At 38.8% G+C, this 14,595-nt stretch overlaps 1 long non-coding RNA gene across 1 annotated transcript; it reads left to right on the top strand.

The window, feature by feature from the left end:
- Positions 1-2,723: 2,723 nt before the first annotated feature.
- Positions 2,724-10,590, top strand: LOC116076168. Its single transcript, XR_004112847.1, has 3 exons — positions 2,724-2,859; positions 9,806-9,968; positions 10,404-10,590. It is a non-coding gene; the product is annotated as an uncharacterized LOC116076168 (long non-coding RNA).
- The last annotated feature ends 4,005 nt before the right edge of the window (positions 10,591-14,595 follow it).

Below are 14,595 nucleotides of genomic sequence, written 5' to 3' on the forward strand. Positions count from 1 at the left end.
TCTCTGGCTGCTTGTATTCCCCTAGATCTTAAAAAAAAAGTTTAAAATGTCACCTGTTTCATAAGCTCTAAATTACTGTGAAGGTTCAAGGTAGAAGGAAAATAATTTACCTCGAGTTTCACCCCATCGACTGACATTGCTGTCTCAGTGAGTTCCTTTGCCTATTTAGCTTTTATAGAGAGTACTCTAATCATGAGGACATCTAAGCTTAAGCTAAGGTAGTCTTGAAACAATAATGTTCTATTCTCTATCAAAAGATTACCATAGCTGCTTCAATTGAAGCAAACAACATTTTAGGCATAGAAAAATTAACCTGAACCACTTAAGATCTCAACTTAAGATCAAATTTTGTTTTGTTTTGTTTTGTTTTATTTTTAAAGAAAGAAAGAAAGAAAGATAAAGATAAAGTTGTTTCTTTTTACTTTTTAATCTTCTTATTTTATATCAGAAGCTCTGGAAGGTATTTTATCCAATTAATCATCTCTTATTAAAACCACCCCAAAATAGGGACTTCCCAGACCCCTTCGCCAACTTTCCTTGCTCATTTCCCAATACTGCTGTGATCCTTTTATTGAGAGCAAAGATAAACAAAAGGAAAACAGCCTTTTGGTGAGTATGGAGTCTCAATGAACCCAAAACAAACATGCTCTAAATTGTTCAGGATGAGGAGGGGCTTTTCCTGTAGGTTCATTGATCAGAATCACAGTAACACTGAACACCGTAACAGTAAAGAGAAACTCTGCAGATTGAAAAATTTCTATGTGTGTGTGATTTCCACTAGGAAATAAGGCATATTTAGGATGATTAAAATAACCACAAGGAAGCTGGCATGGCATTAGATAATACTATGAAAATAACTGCATAGTAATATGTGGCTTTGTGAAGAGCTAAATATATTTCTATGGTTTTTTTTTCCATTCAGTATCCCTAATAAACTCTTTGTAAACATTGTAGTTGGTTTGTTTAAAATGTGTAAATTCCACTATTTATTTTGAAAATTCATATAGGTTAATATTCTTAAGGCAGATGCAATGGCAAAGCTTGTACTTCCAGTATTTAGGAGGCAGGAGACTTGAGTTCAAGGCCAGGCTAAACACCAGGACATTGTCTCCGTAGTAACAACAGAAAAGTTATTCTTCTCTTAAGGGCATTTCTGATTGTTGGAAATATTTTTTTAAATACCAACAAAATTGGGAAAATAGCATATGAAATATGTATTTTACTCATACTGTCCAATAATGTCTATTATTTATTTATAAACTTTGTAAAATACAGTCTTCAAGAGCAAGGCAAAATCAGTCGGTAATTTGGGGCGAGCAACTAATTGTGTTTCACTTTAGATCATGTGTCTTAAAATTTGTTTTCCTCAGTAACAGACACTGAGTCTCTGTGGCAGACACTCTGCATGTCAGAGTTCACTTGAGAGGACTGAGGAAACATGCCTGGGAATGTGTCAGGCAAGCAGGACTGCCAGAGGCAGAAGTATTTATGCTCAGACTTGCCACTGACACTTTGATCCATCTTCCTGGGAGTTCTGGAATAAGGAAAACACCTCAGAGATGTTTCACAGGGAGAAACCTGTTGCTCTATCACTTGATCTTGCACTGAACAGTCCTTAAAGGCAAATGTCCCCAAAGACAGGCATGACCTTAGGTGAGACTGTTTTTGTGGGTAAGACTGGTTGTCAGAGGGAAGTTATAGTACTTCAAGCTGTGAAGTACTATAAGCATCTAGCAAGAGAAGTTGCTGAAAGAATAACTAGGTCCATTGCCACTGCAAAAAGACCAGGCAGGTGTACATCATCTACAGCCTCCATTCCAGTGAAAAGTAGTTATGGGATTAAAAAAAGAAAGGATAACTTTTTAAATTTATTAATACCACTCTTTAAGTAAAACAATCTTGACTGTAATGACAAATGTCCTTAGTCACTAGTTTTCAAATGGATTATACACCTCTAAAAAAAACATGATAAGTTGCTATTTCCCTGTGTTATCTCCTAGAATAATACCCAATGTCATCAGTAGAGGAACTTGTAGCTTTTCCTATGCTTTAATGCCTAAAGCCTTTCCAATTCACCTCACTAGCGTTATATTTCAAAATTATCTATTATTTGTATAGGGGACTTATCCTATAAAGAGAGTGGTTCTAGGAATGGGAGCTACCAAGATAAAGACCATTCTGCTTCCTCCAGTTCTCTGGCTAGTAGAAAAAGGAAAGAAACTCAACCATGTGACACTTACAGACAGAGCTTATAATAAAAGACTTATAACCAAAGACAACTTTGTTATACGTGTCTCATTGTTACAGGCGGCCAGGATATCTAAACTAAACTAAATTTAGGCTTTAGGCATAGAACTCTGAAGGAAGGGTGGTGAGACCACCCAGAAATGCAAACTGGATAGTTGGTATGGTCATACTCACAGTAATAAAGACAGCCCAACATGCCATTAATAGAAAGAGAGGCCTCTTAGAGGAAGGCCAGAGTTGGTCAAAAGGCAAGGGAAGAGAGAGGAAAACTAAGGACAAGTACTAGTATGACCAAGACAAAAGGAAAGAAAGGGAAACAGAAGTCAAGCTTCTTTGTTGTGTTTTCTGCAGGAAGCAAAGAGGAGGCAGATTAAATCAGTCTAAAATTTTTACACTTCTAATGCATGCTACAGAACTTGAACAATCCAATGCATTCTGGTTTCCAGAGAAACAGAACCAATAGGTCTTATAAACAGAGATGGCTCCTTAAGATATTTAGTATGAGAACAGATTATGTAATCATAGAGACCAAGAATCCTCACAAGCTTCTATCTGCTGGATATAGACTTATGGACAAATCATTCAGGCCGAGTTGGAAAGTCTAAGAACATGGTAAGCTAACAAGGCAACTGTAGGGCTCATTACAGAAACTTGGAATTCAAGCAGGGGAGGGTGTCTTAGTCAGGGTTTCTATTCCTGCACAAACATCATGACCAAGAAGCAAGATAGGGAAGAAAGGATTTATTCCACTTACACTTCCCACATTGCTGTTCATCACTACAGGAAGTCAGAACTGGAACTCAAGCAGGTCAGGAAGCAGAAGCTGACACAGAGGCCATGGAGGGATGTTTCTTACTGGCTTGCTTCCCCTGGCTTGCTCAGTCAGCTCTCTTATAGAACCCAAGACTACCAGCCCAGGGATGGCACCACCCACAAGGGGCCCTCTCCCCTTGGTCACTAATTGAGAAAATGCCCCACAGCTGGACCTCATGGAGGCACTTCCCCAACTGAAACTCGATTCTCTATGATAATTCCAGCCTGTGTTGACACACAAAACCAATCAGTACAGAGGGTCCTATTGGTGCATAAAAGCTTACTATCTGGAGTTCTTGAATTCAAGGGCAAGAGAAGAGAACTTGATAGTTCAGAGTTAGAGAAGAAATGGCTTTTTCTCTGCCTTTGAAAACAACTTCAGAGAGAAGCAAGTTGTATAATGCCACCCACATTGGCAAGTACAGATGTTCTTGCTCTGCCAATTTAAACACTAACCTCTTCTGGAAATGTCCTCATAGAAACACCCAGAAATAATGTTCAGCATTTCTCCATTAAACTCAGTCCAATGAAACCTGAAATTAACTATTGATGTCTTGGTTAATGGCTGCCTGGTTCTGGGAAATTAGAGAGGTTGATTTGAAGATTTTTAATGAGAGGGGAGGTTTAAAGCATAATTTAGATTAGCTGTTCCCAACAGAAGAATTGACTGTCTTCTACACAAAGCCTCAAAATGGGTCAAGACAACATTTCTTTTGGTTATTTTTGAGACAGGGTTTCTCTGTATAGTCCTGGCTGTCCTGGAACTCACTCTGTAGACCAGGCTGGCCTCGAACTCAGAAATCTGCCTGCCTCTGCCTCCCAAGTGCTGGAATTAAAGGCGTGTGCCACCACTGCTTGGCCTCTACAACATTTAAAAAAATTATAGCTTGGTTGAGTTGTAGGAAGTCCTTTAAGGGACCTTTATTCAAGAAGTATCATTGAGCTGTGGAGGAATGGCTGTATTCATTGCCTACTATGTGAAACAAATTTACAATACTTGTGATCTAACAAGAAATAAAATGATCATGGAAATTGAAATTAATATTCAGCCTTTCAATTATGAAGAATACAAATGTGAGAAATAGATATTCTTGTTTTCCAGATAAACTATTTTTCTGTTTGAGTGGCAATCCCTTGACACTCTTCCACAGAATTAATTGACATTATCAACCATAGTGTTACACAATGACTAGAGGAGAGAAGGGAGAACATATTGGTAAGCATTCTGTGACTAAGGTGCTTTCTTAATCAAAGAGCATTTCATCAATGCTGACTTTGAATCCAGATGAATATTGAGAAGTTCTTTGGTATCATAGGAATCAAGAAAAAAAAACTGTGCAAAACTCTTCCCACCATCAACACAGCAAAACCCTATTTCTTATTCAAGGAATACGGTTCCTTCAAAACCCTATTTCCCTTATTCCTTTTATGTGCTTTTTTCTCTCTCTAAGCTGCATCTTTGTGAATATGTCTCATTCAGCTCTCTCTCCTCTCTTTTCTCTTTCACTCACTCACACACTCTCCTTCCCCACACACCCTTTCCAGTTTCTTTTATTACTTTTACCCCCATTGTTCCATAACTATAGAGTCAGTGTCCATTGACTCTGACAAATTAAAACATGCCTCTCTTGGTTTTATCACTTACTTTCTTTATATTAATGTTCACTTATTCTCTTAAGCTTACTCTGTCTCCCATATTATAGCTTATTTAAGGACAGACAACTGCTCATGTTGTTCCTTAAAACACCATCCTAATCACATGCCTCACCACAACCAAAATCTTACATGACCTACAGTTTTTTAGAGCAGGCATCTCCAAAAAGGGTACAGAGAGATTCATTGGGATTCCAAAACAAAATATTTAAATGCTTATTTATTTATATTCATCTAAAACATTTAGAAGTAACAACATTTTAAACATGGGTTTCCCTTAACAGTATCTTAAAGCTGCCCATGATTACACTTGCTGGCTTCCCAGTTCAATGGCAGTGTCAATGGTCCATCTATACATACCCATGTCCCTTAAGCATTTTACCACACACCTATGAATACCTGAATTTTTACAAAGAAGGCAAAACTATTCAATGGAACAAAAAGAAAGCATCTTCAACTAATTATGCTGCTCTAACTCGCTGTCTACATGTAGAAGAATACAAATAGATCCATATCTAACACCCTACACAAAACTCAAATCTAAGTGGATCAAAGAACTAAACATAAAACCAGAAACACTAAATCTAATAGAAGAGAAAAATGGGGAATAGCTTTGAACTCATCAGTACAGAAGACAATTTCCTGAACAGAACACCAATGTCTCTGGCACTAAGCTCAACAATTAATAAATAGGACTTCACTTCATGAAACTGAAACACTTCTTTTGGTCAAAGGACATCAGCAGCAGGAGAAAACAACAGCTTACAGATTGGTAAAAGTTCTTCACCAGCCCTACTTCTGACAGATGGCTAATATTCAAAGTATATAAAGAAGTTGGACACAAATGATCCCCCAAAACAATAAAAATGGGGTACAGAGCTATACAGAAAATTCTCAGCAGAGGAATCTCAAATGGCCTGGGAACACTTAAAGAAAAGCACAACATCTTTAGGCATCAGGGAAATGAAAATCAAAATGAATCTGTGGTTCTACCCTAAATCCATCAGAATATTTAAGATCAAAAATTCTAGGGACAGTAAATTCAGGTGAGGATGTGGAGCAAAGGGAACACTCCTCCACTGATGTTGGGAGTGCAAACTTGTAAAACTTTGGAAATCAACTTGGTAGTTTCTCAGAAATTTAGAAATAGTTCTACCTAAATACTCAGCAATACCACCACTGGGCATATACTCAAAAGATATTCCACCATCTCTAAAGATCATCTATGTTCATAGCATCTTTATTTGTAATAACCAGAAACTGGTATCAACATAGATGTCCTACAACTGAAGAATGGATAAAGAAAATGTGGTTCATTTACACAGTGGAATACTACTGAGCCATTAAAAACAAGGACATCATGAATTTTGCAGGCAAATGGATGGAACTAGAAAATATCATCCTGATTGAAGTAACGTTGATGCAAAAGGACATACATGGTATGTTCTCACTTATAGGTAGATAATAGCTATAAATTACAAGATAACCAAGGTATAATATAAAGACCCAAAGAAGCCAAATAACAAGGAAGACCCAAGGGAGAACATTTGGATCTTTCTCAAAAGCACAAAGAAAACAGATGTCAGAGGTAGATAGAGGGAAGGAACTGGATAGGAGAGGAGATGGGGAGGGGGACAGGGTTGGGGAGAAGAAGGAATCAGGTTTAGGGAGAGCAGAGGAGAGAGAATAGAAATCTGTGTCAGGGGAGGCAATGAAGAAATGTCGTGGACTTGCCAGTGACCTGGAATGTGGGGATACACGAGGGTTTCTATTAACTGAGACTTCTAACAGTGGAGACATGGATCCTGAAGTGGCCACTTCCTGTAGCCAGGAGGACTCCAATTTAGGAATAAAGACAGCAACCCACCCATAAAACCTTGAAACCAAAATGTGTCCTGCCTACAAGATGTGCAGGGACAACGATAGAGCAGAGACTTGGGGAATGGCTAACAAATGACTGGATCAAACTGAGACCTATCCCATGGGCAAGAACCAATCCCTGACACTATTAATGATACTCTGTTATGCTTGATGACAGGAACCTAGCATAACTGTCCTCTGAGAGGCTCCACGCAGCAGCCAATAGAAAGAAATGCAGAGAACGACAGTCAATCATTAGATGGAACTTGGCAAGTCCCATGGCAGAGATGGAGGACTTAGGGACCCAAAAATGACAAGGACTCCACAGGAAAACCAACAGAAACAACTAAACTGGACCATTGGGGTCTCCCAACCAAAGAGTGAGCATGGGCTGGACCCAGGCTCCCTGCACATATGTTGCAGATGTGCACCTTGGTCTTCCAGCAACAGGAGTGAGAGCTGTCCCTGAATCTGTAGCCTGCCTGCCTGCCTGTCTCCCTGTAGATCCTGTTGCCCTAATTATTGTGTTGTCTAACCTCAGTAGGAGAGGATAAGCCTATTCCTGCAGTAACTTGATGTGTGTGTGTGTGTGTGTGTGTGTGTGTGTGTGTGTGTGTGTGTGTGTGTGAGTGAGTAGGGGGAGGTGATACCAAGAACTTCTCCCTCTTCTCAGAGGAGAAGGGGAAGTAGGAGTTGGGGGTAAGGGGGAACTGAGAAGAGACAGGGGTGTAGGCATACATTTTTTGCAACCTACTTTTAATAAAGATTCAACCTCTCCTCTAGCTCACAACCCAGCAGAGGTAGTAGAAAAGAAAAGATTTTAGGTTATGGGAGATGGGTACCTGTTCAGCAATAGTTCTTGGGGCGAGCTCGATCTTCTTTGGCAGCAGTTCAGTCCTATAGAAAACACCAAATACAATCCAGCAGCTGCAGTCCAGTCTTTTCAGCAAGCAGACATCAGTCACCAACCAGCAAATGTAGTTCAATCTGAAGAAATGGCCAGGCTTGCCAGTTGACCAGAGGTGAAGCACCAGAAGCAACAAGCTACTGCAGGAACCTCAAGAGGAGCTCCTTGGACAAGTTTCTCTCAATGGTGGCGCTATCACAAGTTGAGCTCAATGTTATGTAAGGCAAACCAATATATGGATATCCTTATCGATGAATAGCAAGACAGAGCAAACAAACCAATGCTCAGTGCTTGTCCCCCACTGTCTGTGGGGTCATATTGATACTTCTTCACCAAGCATCCTTTCACATGTTTGCTATATCCAAACACTCTTTCTCCTGTGCCTGCTTCAAGAAAATAGTCTTTCACGTGTTTGCTTTAGCAAGACATCCTTTCACCTGTGTGACCCAGCAAAAATCATTTAACGTAACTAACTTTCCAAAGAGCTAGAAGTTCCCACTTCACAGAAGGGCTAATATTGGGATGTAAATTGAACAAATAAATAATTTTTTTTTAAAAAATACCTTCTAAGCTCACAATAGTATTAGGTTTATAAGCTACTTATTATTAGAATAAAGAAATAACACCTTCTGGTAAAAAGGGTAAATAGATGATATCTCTGAAGACGGAAATGTGCCTCTCAAATTTTAACATAGATATCTAGAAAATTAACAGTGGGACGGGGAAATGAATATCATGATGTAAGAGGTATGGATAACACTAGGTGAATTCCATTTGCACCCACGTTCCTTGTAAAAGTCCTGCGTCAGCTGCAGCAGTGGGCAGTGCACACTGAAGCAAATTCTCAGAAAGTTAGAATGAGATTTCATCAGCAGCGAAGTGTTTCCTGACTCTAAATAATATAGTTAATATTTAATCACGCAATAAAATATTAACCACATATCGGAGAGAGAACTATGAATCATATGATTAATAAGTAAAATGAAATAGCACATCAAATCATATGAATTATTGGATTCATTTTACATAATTATATCAATATTTTCATGTTGAATTTTTTGCTTGTTTATGGATGGTGTACAAAATTTAATAAGTTTGTTCCTCATTTGTATTTCACAGTCTTGGCAGTATTGACACTTTCAGGAGAGGTTAAGTCTCTGTTGCAGAAAGTCTGACAGAATGTGTAGCAGCGTACCACTAGGTCCCAGTCACAGTCAACCACTCTGTTACAAGGAATGTACACTTATGTTAAGTTCTGTGCCCTGGGAGATAGGCATGGGCCACTGAAAGTCACTTCCCACATTTTAAAATAGAAACTGGGGGCTGGAGAGATGGCTCAGCAGTTAAGAGCACTGATTGCTCTTCTGAAGGGCTGGAGTTCAAATTTCAGCAACCATATGGTGGCTCACAACCATCTGTAATAAGATCTTATGCCCTCTTCTGGTGTGTCTGAAGACAGCTTCTGTATACTTACATATAATAAATAAATAAATCTTTAAAATAGAAACTGTTAAAGACAGAATTTACCTCTTTAACTGTCTACATGCAGACTAGGCACTTAATTGAGTCCCCTAAGATCTGTTTCTCTAACTTTGTCTTCTCCAGCTTAACTCACTGATCTATTCCATGTTCAGACTTTCAGCAAGCACTGCTTATCAAGCAGTATGTCTAAGTAGACACCATTATTTATCCTTGGGCGTTTGTCCATGGTGAGGCTTGTTTTCCACATTTTTTATAGCAACATTACTCATTCTTCAAAATCTATCTCAAATAATACCTCCTTTCTAGGGCTCCTTTCAAATTCTCTGCCTTCAAGTGTAAAATATACCAATATGTCTCAATTTTATTTTATTTTTATCACAGACTGTCTTTAGATTTCTATTGACTAGAATCATTTATTTTTTCTTCTCAAATATACACTAGATCTCTTGAGCTTTTTTCCCACACAAATGGAAGTTAATACTAATACTGTTGGGTAAGATACTCAAGAATTATGAAGCGAGATTTATAATGATTTTGAAAAAATAAACAAATAATGCATATACTGCAGAGGTGTTAAAGATATATTGTAAACTGAAAAGTATAACTCATAGAATATTACATATTTACACAATAGTTCAGGGAAAATGAATATGAATACTGTGTTATGGATTCAGAGAAAATGAATGGCAAGATTCAGCAGTAATGATTGACAATGGTTATTACTAGGAAAAACAAGTTAACTTTTTTTTCAATCATGAGCATGAATTACTTTCATAATTAAAGTTTGTCCTAACTTTTCTTGGCATCATTTATACTTTCTTGTTGGAAATATGTTTTTTTCAGAATACAAACTCAAAAAGAGATGAAGTCATACCTCAACCTGCTCATGGAGTGATGATCATTTTATGACTATGCATCTACACATCTGCTCTTACATTGGGCCCACTGCCTTCCCTCAGGCTTGTCAGTTTGACAGAAACTACTTTGAGGTCATCACCAATAAGCTGTGAGTAGAACATTTCTCTTTGTATTTCCTCTATCTATCCTGAGATCATAGAGGCAAACACTGGAAAGGTAGCCCTCAAGTCCTTCTCCCAGACGAGCAAGGCTGCTTCTTGGAGACAAGGATGAAAGATTGGTACTAGACCAGAGAGCATCCACTTGTTTTTTATCTTACTCATAAAGAGAAAGTTTTGATAAGATGTTTGATTTATTGAAAGTCTTTCCTGTACCAGAAGGAGGTGCTTCACCCAATCTGTCACTCTTTCATTTAAACAAATGGTTATTTAGATTTCTCTGCTTTAATTTTTTAAGTACAAAGTTGTTAACTGGCAGGCAAATCTGGCACTTTCATCTTTCTTTGGCATGGCTAATTAAGGGAGCAAATAGGTCCATTCATAAGCTTGAAGACTGCGTTCAAACATCTATCTCTTGTACTCAGGACGAGGAAAGGCGATTGTGCAATCTTCAACTGTGAGCAATGGAAACACCGACTCCCAAGGCCCACAAGAGCTCCACATGAAGTTTTGAAAGACTGGAAAAACTTTTATGAACCTCAACCTTGTAAGAAATACAGTAGGAAAAGGCACATGATGATACTATGTTGGAAACAAGAACATTTTCTCTGATTTATTGTTGTTGTTGTTTTATTGCCAACTGCCACAGATAACATGGTAATAATACATGTTGAAAATAGTCTCATTCTGAGTCACTCCATAAAAATTAAAGAAAAAATAATGATAGGAAAAAATCTACTTGGAAACTCATGTAGAAATCCTTTCAAAAACAAGTCCCACTTTTTCAGAGGCCTTTCTCTGTTTGGAAGGCTACTTGAGCCAGAAGTTGATATCTCTGAATATCTATTACCTCTCATACAGAAAGCATGAATTTTTAACTTGGTCAAAGATGTAAAGTCTAATGCCAATAAAATAGTTTATGAGACAAAAATCATTAAAATCTCATAGTGATTCCAGTGGCATTGTATTACTTTTAAGAAAATGAAATTGTGAGCTCAAGTGCAAGTGAAAAGAAGAACAAAGGCAGAGGATGGAGTGGCTCTGGTAAGACATCAAGCAGGTAGAGAACCAAGGGACCACTCTCTCAAGGGCAGGGTTCTTGATGCTAAAGTCTTTCTCTTCAATGAGACACAAAGTTAAAAGTCAGAGCACCATAAGTTTTGTGGTTCACATTCCTGTCAAGATTTATGAGCATCACCCCCATTGTGCTTGTGGGATCATCAGAATTTATTTCATTTCAGCATCACAAGTCCTTACAATCTGTAACTCGCTATTCATGGCCACAGCCTGGCTTTCCAGAAATTTCCTGACCTGCCGAGAGTGTTTCCATCTTCCTTTGACCTCACATTATTTGGACAAGACAGGGCATTACTTCTTAGTAGATGTGGAAAGGGAAAATGGCTTTTATCATTTTCTGAATCCCTACCATCAGAAAAAAACAATAAACCATAAGTGAGAGGCTTTTTCAGTGCTCAAATGTTCAAATGTAAGGGTTTTTTGTTTGTTTGTTTGTTTGTTTGTTAAGGAAAGCCTATCTTCAGCATGAAATACTGATCCTCACTACCTTCCTGGGGTGGGGGTGCTGTGAGGAAAATAGCAGTCTTTTTCTTTCTCTCTTCCTACTACTATGGGCACTGATGGAGCAGAAGCTCTTACTGTCTGTTGCAGTTTCTTGGATTTAGAACGTAGACAATAAAGCCCTGTTTGCCCATGATTAGATTCGTATAGTGCCCTAGATTCGGCACTATACTGACCACAGCAACTGCTGCAGTCATGGTAGCTATGTAGAGAGTAAAACTGTTATCTTTGGATTTAAAAGAGTGACTCAGTCCGTACAAATATAATCCTAACATCAACTTTGATTACGAAGTAAGTTTACAATTCTTAAGACCTTGTCAAAGGGTCTAGCTTTTTTTCTAATAATGATGTCTATAGTCAGTCAGTATTTTGGTGTGTGTGTTTGTATGTGTGTGTGTGTGTGTGTGTGTGTGTGTGTGTGTGTGTGTGTATGTGTGTGTGTTCAATTTAATTTCAATATACACCACCAAGCAATACCCCAAATGCTGATTCTTTTTAATTAAGTGACATCACTAGAGGATTTCAACCAAAAACACAGAGCCAGTGAGAGAGATAGTTTAAAGGATGTACTGTAAAGAAAATGATTCCGTGAGCTGACAACGCAAGCCACAAGTCTAAGGGGAAATCTGGCCCTTCCTTCACATGCTGTAGCAGAGCTCTGCTGGTCCTGTCTCTTCTCCTGGGAAGTCTCAACTGAGCATTACGTTCTTGTGGCTGCATCAGACCGATTGTGTTATCTAAGATAACTTTTTTCTGAAAACTAGCTGATTGTGCTCTCAAATCACATCTGTAAATGCCTTCACAGACACAAATTAGTATTTTAAAAAAACTGAGCAGGTTGCCACACATAGCTGTCTAGAGCTGTCAACCTTCCTAATGCTGAGTCCCTTCAGTAAAGTTCTTCATTTTATGGTGACCCCAAACCATACAATTATTTTCTTTGCTCTTTTATAACTGTAACTTTGCTACTCTTACGAATCACAATGTAAATATCTGTGTTTTCCAATGGTCTTAGGCAACCCCTATGAAGGGTCATTTGACAACTCCCCAAAGAGGCTGTGACCCACAGGCTAAGAACAACTACACTAGAGGTAATTTGTTCATGAACAATACTAGGAATCTATCCTTTACTTTATTTTCCAGATGATTAGTAAAAGAAAAAAAAAAAGCTAGGTCTAGTAGCCTGGTGACACAGACTATATACAAGCCTAGCTATTGAGAGACAAGGCAAGCCAGTTCAGTGCCTTACTAGGCTCTAGCTTAAGCTTAAGGCTAGCCTAGGCAACTGAGATCCTCTCTCAAAGTAAAAAGAGGGCTGAGGAAGTAGCTAAGTGTTAAAGTGCTTAGATAGCATGTGAGAGTGAGACCCTTCAATATGTACCCTGCCAGATTTTTAGAAAGACAGGAGAGAGACTGAAAGTACAACTTTCTGTTACGCATATCAACCAGCACAGTGGGGTAAAATTAGGAGAGGAAAAATAGCTCGCACCTCTAATGATGGACTGAACTGCTGTCTAGGAAGGCTCTAGACTTCTAGGCCAACCTCACTAATGGCCCTGTCACATGAACAACAATTTTAAGCCAAGAACTTCAGTATGATTTTTAGATTGTGATCACATGTGTTATACCTAGCTCAGAAAAAAACATCAGGGTTGGAAAAATAGGTTGGTCAGTAAAGTATTTGCCATGGAAGAATGGAGACCTACATTCAGATGTCTAGCAGCTATCAATAAAACTGAACACAGCAAGTGTGGCTGAACTTGCAGTGTGGGAGAGAAGGGTATTTCAGAGATAGGTAAATCCATGGATATTACGAGGCAAGCACCCAGTTGATAATCGCTTAGTTCAGTAAAGGGGCCTGTCTCAAAAAGTAAGGAAAAACTAAGGATATTGCCTATGGCCTTGCCATGTAAGCAATTAGATGGGCACATGCACCCATACACACTGCATGCACACACACACACACACACACACACACACACACCATGCAAACATTTCAAAATCAAGATGAAACTATGTAATGTTGTATATCAATGTTTCAATGTTGTTTACTACTTTCTCTGAAGTTTGTTCTCTAAATATTCATGCCATGATGGGTTGATTTCTCCTAAAGGTATCTTCAACTTTCCATCCCAATTCAGAGACTGTAAAATGTTACTCTGTGTGTGTGTGTGTGTGTGTGTGTGTGTGTGTGTGTGTGTGTTTTAGAATAAGGATCTTGAAATGTCTTAAACATCTTGTGTTATACACATAAGCCTAATATGGATTCAAGGATCTAGGCAAGAGATTCTGGGACAGAGTTTCAGTGAGGGCTGTTAGGGTGGAAGAAAGCACAGGAAAAAAAGAGATATGACAACCTTAGTGAAGGACAAGTCCTGTGGTGACCAGATGGACAGGGGGTGTGAGCTAAGGATTGTGGGTAACTTCTTTAAGCAAGAGAAGGAAATAAGATGAATCTAATCACCAGCTTTGGGCAAAAACAAGACAGCTAGCATTGATCTTTGTTTTGGTCCATTGAAACTCCATTTGGATTTTAGGCTTCCTGAACTATGGTGCAGTAAGTTTCCAGTTTGATTTGCTTTGTTGTGTTTCCAGTTTTATTTTGTTTTCTGTTCTTTTAAACCAGGTCTTACCATGCAGCCCAAGCCACCCACAAATCCTGCTTCTCTGGTGCTAGGAATATTGGTGTGTACCATCATGTTCAGCAAATCCTGTTCTTTTCAAGCTGCTAAGTTGCAGTTCTGTGGACTCCCTCCCCAAAGCCCTGACAGTAAACAGCAACCACTTGGGCCCCAGCACAGCAGCTGCCCACCTGTTGAGCGAAACCTGGTACCAGTTACATTCAGAAGCTCCACCCCCACAGAGTAACAAGGAAGTCACTGATTGGACTGTTACACTGACGTATTTTGGGGGAAGGGTTTTTGCCCCAGGTATTTTACCTGTTGGGGGAACAAAGGGGATGCATTAAATTCAAGATGACTGAGTGATCAGAGCTCGTGTTGTCTAATTTTTATTTTCCCACGTGGGTAAGGTACAGTA

Source organism: Mastomys coucha, unplaced genomic scaffold (genome assembly GCF_008632895.1).
Source record: "Mastomys coucha isolate ucsf_1 unplaced genomic scaffold, UCSF_Mcou_1 pScaffold4, whole genome shotgun sequence".
In the NCBI taxonomy this organism is placed as follows: Eukaryota; Metazoa; Chordata; class Mammalia; order Rodentia; family Muridae; genus Mastomys; species Mastomys coucha.